Below are 6,039 nucleotides of genomic sequence, written 5' to 3' on the forward strand. Positions count from 1 at the left end.
CTACCCTGGGTCCTGCCGCTGTGAGGCGAGGCCTGGCCTGGCTGCTCCCCGCCTCCCGGGGCGGCCTGTACTGCTGGGCCCGCGCAAATACCGAGCCTGGGGACAAGGCCACGCAGGGGCGGGGCGAGCCGGCAGGAGCAGCCCGGAGGGGGTGGGAAGGGGTTTCCCAGGGACCTTGGGGCGGGGTTTTGCCTCCCCCTGGGTGTGAGTCACTTGCCCGGGACAGCTGTGGGCTGTCCGGCTTTCCCCGCCCGCCCAGGGCCCAAGGGTCGCTCCTGTGGGCTGTAACTCCTGGTGTAATTGGTTGCGGGGTTGAGTGGCCAGGTGCGGGGGTGGGTCTGGTTCCTCCAGCAACCGGGCGGGCCTGCTCCTGCCAGCGTGACCTCATTGGACACCACGGATCGTGCTGCTGCCATGGTGTCCGAGGTGGTGGCGATGGGGCAGCGCATCTCTCTTTATGGAAGGCCCCATCTGATACCAGACAAACCCGCACCTGGTTTATCTCAGTATCGCATGGGGGACAAACACCCCAAAACAGGACTGTAGACTGGTTTGTAACTGGACGAATGGCCTCAGTACTGGTGGTTCCTTCTGGCCTTAAACTCTATGATTGTGACTATCTGTGAGGCCACAGGGAGGGAATGGTGGAGCATTGAAGCAGGTGAGAGCTGGAGCCACCAATGGGCCAAGTAGTGTGGAGTTGGGAAGGCTAGATCAAAGGATGACTGAAACCCAATAGTTCATCTAGCAGCCTGGCAAAGGAAAAGAGGTATCGGGAAGGATCCAACCCACAGACAGGTGGGGCTCAGGCAGTATTTACCCACAATAGAGGCTAATTTCCAGAAAGAAGGGATAGCGTGAACATCACAAGATTGGAGATAGCTTTTTGTGAAGGGTTATTTTTTTTTTTTAAAAGACTGTTATAACTTGTGATCCTACTTGTTACTCTTCTCACTTCCACAGCGTTAATAATTCATAAATTCCAAGGCCAGAAAGGACTATTATGCTTATCTAGTCTGACCTACTGTATAACATAGGCCACAGAACTCCCCCCAAATAATTCATAGAACATATCTTTTTAGAAAAACATTCAAACTTGATTTTAAAATTGTTAGTGATGGGGAAGCCACATGTTTTTATTATTCTTATTAAAAATTTGTAGCTTATTTCCAATCTGAATTTATTTAGCTTGAAGCTATTGGATCATACTACATCTTCTTTTACTAAGCCCATAATATTTGTTCCTATGTAGGTAGTTTTAGACTGTAATCAAGTCACCCCTTAACTTTTTCTTTGTTAAGCTAAATAGACTCAAGAAGCTCAATCTATCAGTCTATGGCATGTTTTTTAATCATTCTCATAGCTCTTCTCTGAACCCGTTGAAGTTTATTAATATCTTCCTTGAATTGTGGACATCAGAAATGGACACAGTATTCCAGCAGTGATTGCATCAGTTCCAAATAGAGCTGCAAAATAACTTAGAATCATAAACTGGAAGGGACCTTGAGAGGTCATCTAGTCCAGTCCCCTGCACTCAAAGCCAGAGTAAGTGTTAGCTAGACCATCCCTAACAGGTGTTTATCCAACCTGCTCTTAAAAATCCCAAGTGATGGAGATTCTCTACTTCTACTTGAGATTCACTTGTTTTGTCATCCCAGGATCATGTTAGCTCTTGGCCTCAGTGTCATGCTGTGAGCTGATGTTCGGCTTATTATCCACCATGACCCCCAAATCTTTTTGAGTCACTACACATGGAAGATTATGGATAGGATGGATAGGGATGGTGTCCCTAGCTTCTGTTTGAGAGAAGCTAGGGACACCATCCCTTCTGTTTGAGAGAAGCTAGGAATGGGCGATAATGGATGGATCACTTGATCATTCCTTATTCTGTTAATTTTGTCTGTGACATCTGGCATTGGCCACTAAAACAGGATACTGGGCTAGGTGGACCTTTGGTCTGACCCAGTATGACTGTTCTCTTGTTCTTATGCTTCCCAGCATAGAGTTCTCCATCCTGTAACTATGACCTCCATTCTTTGTTCTCAGATGTATATGGTTACATTTAGCCATATTAAAAGATGTATTGTTTGCTTGTTCCCAGTTTACCAAGCAATCTAGATCGCTCTGAATCAGTGACCTTTCCTCTTTATTACTTACTACTACTGTAGTGCCTGAACCAACTATTGCTTTTGCTAAAAGCAGCCAAGTCAGCAGGCTTAGCTTATCCAAGGAAGGAGAGGAGGGGGTTTTGGGTGTGACAGAAAGGGCAGCTTGACCCCACATCCTTCCTGATAAGAATTGTGTTGCATTTTAGAAGAGCAGGATGTGCCCTCAGGAATGTGTCTGTTGGGGTCTCAAGGGTAAAAACTCTGGAAAAAAAAAACACACCTGGGTTAATCAATAATCAGAAGAAAACCTCCTGCATGACCATTGAAATGGCGTGCTTAACAAGTTTTCTTTAAGGGACATGGCATTCTATTACTAAATAAGGGGGGAAAGTTTGAGGTAGTGGGACTCTTTGGGAGTGGACTCCCCCTGGATGCATCTTGTGTTCCCCACCGACAGACAGGCTGCTGCTGTGCCACTCAAAAGCCACACTCAGCTTTGGTAATTATCCAGGGTTCAGGGTGTTTTACTAACCTGTTGCAGACATGTATAAGTGCTTGAGACTATGTAAAGTTTAGCTTTAAGTGAAAGCACTTTTGTGTTGTCCTGTTTGTACCAACCATCTATTGGTCAGCCAGCCATGACTCCCCTGATTTATTTCCTGACATCATCTTGCACAGAGTAAAAGTTACCAAGAGCTTTGGGTTGAAAGAACCCCAGGTAAAATTACCCCAATTTTTGTGCCATTTGCAAACTTTTATCAATAATTTGGCTTTGGTTGCTTTGGTCTTGGTTTTGATTGTTCACCAAACAAGAAAATAAATTTTCAACATTCATCAAATGAACCCAAAAGAAGAGCAGAAAATAAACAGAACCTACTAAAAAGTTTTAAAATTCAAAATTAAGTCTTCATTTTAACAATTGCCATGTCCTCTCTATAGAATATCTTAAAAGTAAACGCCTTGCCTGACGTTCTTGGATGGTATCAAATGCTCTTGCTTAGAAGAAGAGAGTAAGTTTTAGGTAGTAGTTCTCAGGGGTTTTTTTGTTTGTAAAAATTCAATCTGTTCTTCTTGGGACAAAACAGATTGACATAATAATTGTGAAAGAATAGGAAAACATAGGCAAATGCAGTTTTTTTGTCTCTGATGTGTGTTGTTCAGTTGTTACAAGTTCATAGGCTACCATGTGTGACCCAACTGGCCAATTCTGCATTTTGGCTTTTCTCTTCTGGCAAATTTTTGGCTAAATTGCTTTTATTTTCCTCTCACTGGTTTATGGGAGGTACATTTTTCATTGCAGATTAGGCTGCTTGTTATCGCTTACTGCTTTCCAAACTAGTCACAGCAAAAGTGTTGCAAAATCTGTCACAGCTTGCTGAATTGTAGTCTTATTGGCTAGAAGGCAAAAAGAAAGAAAAGATGTAGCAGAAATAAGGTGAAAAAGGAAACTGACATGTTGAGGAGGTAGAAAAAATGGATCCTAGATTCACATCTCAGGAATGGCTCAAGACACAGCCATGAAATGGCTTCTGATTCCTTCTCTTTGTCTGGATGGTTACAAAAAAAAATAAAAATTTCAGGATCAGAAATGTGATGATGGCTAATGTCCCCTACCAGGTGTAAACAGGTTACTAGGTGCTTCCTGGAAAAGCCTGTCCAAAAGTGTTGGCAACTTTATCCTGTCAAAATTAACCCATCCAAAGAATAGTTTGTGGTTCATATCTATATATACACTTCCTCTTCTCAAAGTAGTCTTATCTTTTAGTAAAACCATTTTGTAGCATCACTAGAAGCCTGGAAAACCCTTAAATATTAGTTGAGACAACTGTTTAGATATGTGGTGACTACATCCTATGTGTTTTTTTTTTCCAACAGTAATTTTACATGCCTGTTTATAGGTTAAAATTATTTTTTTCTGCCACTTTTCATTCACTGTGGTAATTTCAAGTTTTCAACCACGGGTAGGTTTAACAAGAAAAGAGAGAGTTGAGAGACTGTGGATGGAGAATGAACCTCCAGAAGAGGAATTTAGATGATTCTAAAATCTAACTACCTTTAGGAAACAGTGTGCAAGCTTTCTGGTTTATAAATCTTTTCTACCATAACCAGAATATTCATAGCGTCAAGTGGTCCCTTTCTACACCCTCTGCATCAACAAAACAAAACAAACCCCTATCTCAAGTAGAGTTTCTATAATCGCTAATTTAAGAACCAGAGATTCCATGAACTTTGCTGTTGTCAATATATTTTGCTCAACTGGGTATGGTCATAGGCAATAATACACAGTTTTAAGTTAGACGGTTTTCACAATGCATCCCACTAAAGAGAAAGGGTGTTTCAGGAGCTTTGACACAAACAGGGATGACTTGTTTGAGAGGTGGTTAACCATGACTGAGATGTATAAGGAAAGATTAAAAGAGTTAAATATGGTACAAGTTGGCTAAGCAGTGACTGAACAGAGGGACATGATAACAGATGACAAAGATGTAAACACCAAGGGGGAAATAATTTACTGTGGTACACAAACATATAAGAACTGGGGCTCATGGGATGAAACTGAGAAAGGGAACATTGAGATAATGTCAAAAGAACTTCATAGTGAAATCTATTATATTGTAGCATAATCTTCTCATTTGTTGCAAGCCCCAGAGTTGGGATATTTAAAATTAAATTCAGGACCTAAAGTGTTCTCAGAGAAGTGCTTGCTCTGTCGTTACCAGACACTGGAATTTTATTAGTCCGTTGCATTCTAGGTCTTGTACACTTGTTTAAATTCATTTATACTGCTATTGTTTACTTTGAGTGGCCCAGAGAGGGTTTTTTTAATACTAAATAGCCGGAGAGTGGATATGATCTGAATTTGCGAACCAGGGAGTATTGAGTTATTTCATATACAGATCCAGCCAGGGATGGACTTGAGCTGAATACTACGTCTAATTTAATTATGCACAGCAAATTCCTTCTCATTTCCAGAGATAATGTAAACAAAACCTCCTAAAATCTGCCCCCAACTAAGTCTCCTCTCTTTCCTCAAATGAGTGAGACTTGGGGCAGCAATTCTAGAGTTGGAGGTTCATTATTGTATTTATGTTTTGTGCATTTCTTATTTACACACCCTTGAGGTATTGACTGTGTTGTGGGATAGAAATGAGGCACAGATAATTAGCTGGCTATTTTAGCTGTGTGTAAATATAACACAGAACCTGGAAGGCAATATTAGAGATTGAAACAAATAAATAGAAATAAACCAGTAGACTGGAAAGTGTTAGGCATAAGAGTTTAAAAACCCTGCCACAAAACAACAGAAATACTCCTCTCAACGGCATGATGTGAATATATTTGAATTAAAGAAAAAAACCCAAAGCAGTACTTTAAAATAATAATTGGCGTTGTAGTAGGAACAGGGAGGAAGAGGGAGGCTACTCCTAAAGCTTGCAAAACAAAAGACGCTTTTCTTCTCATTTGCCTGTAATATAAAGATATGCACCCAAACAGGCCTGTTTTTACTGTATTGAAAAGGAAATTAAACAGGACAATAGGAAGTAGAATTAAAATAGGATAGGTACAAAGTTTTTACGTTATTGAAATCTACTTAGCAATGTTAAACTTACACTGAGCTGTATTATTTTCAGCCCCGCCCTCCCTTTCCTCAAAAAGAAACTCTTCTTCCTGAAATTTTACATGCTGCATCTCATCCCAGGGTGACATTTTTACTTGGAAAGTTTGGTTAAATAAATAAATAAATCAGACCCCAGGGACTTCTACATTAAAGCAATTCCATGCTGGCCACCTAAGGCCAGAAGCCAATCCTATAACTTATAACAATCCTTTGTTTGCAATCCTCCACTAATTATTTACCCATATGCCAGGTGGGTGTAAAAGGTTACTATTCTGATTTGGTAGCATTTTAAACTTGCTGCCCGAAATAAGA

This window comes from Chelonoidis abingdonii, chromosome 1 (assembly GCF_003597395.2).
Source record: "Chelonoidis abingdonii isolate Lonesome George chromosome 1, CheloAbing_2.0, whole genome shotgun sequence".
Classification (NCBI taxonomy): Eukaryota; Metazoa; Chordata; order Testudines; family Testudinidae; genus Chelonoidis; species Chelonoidis abingdonii.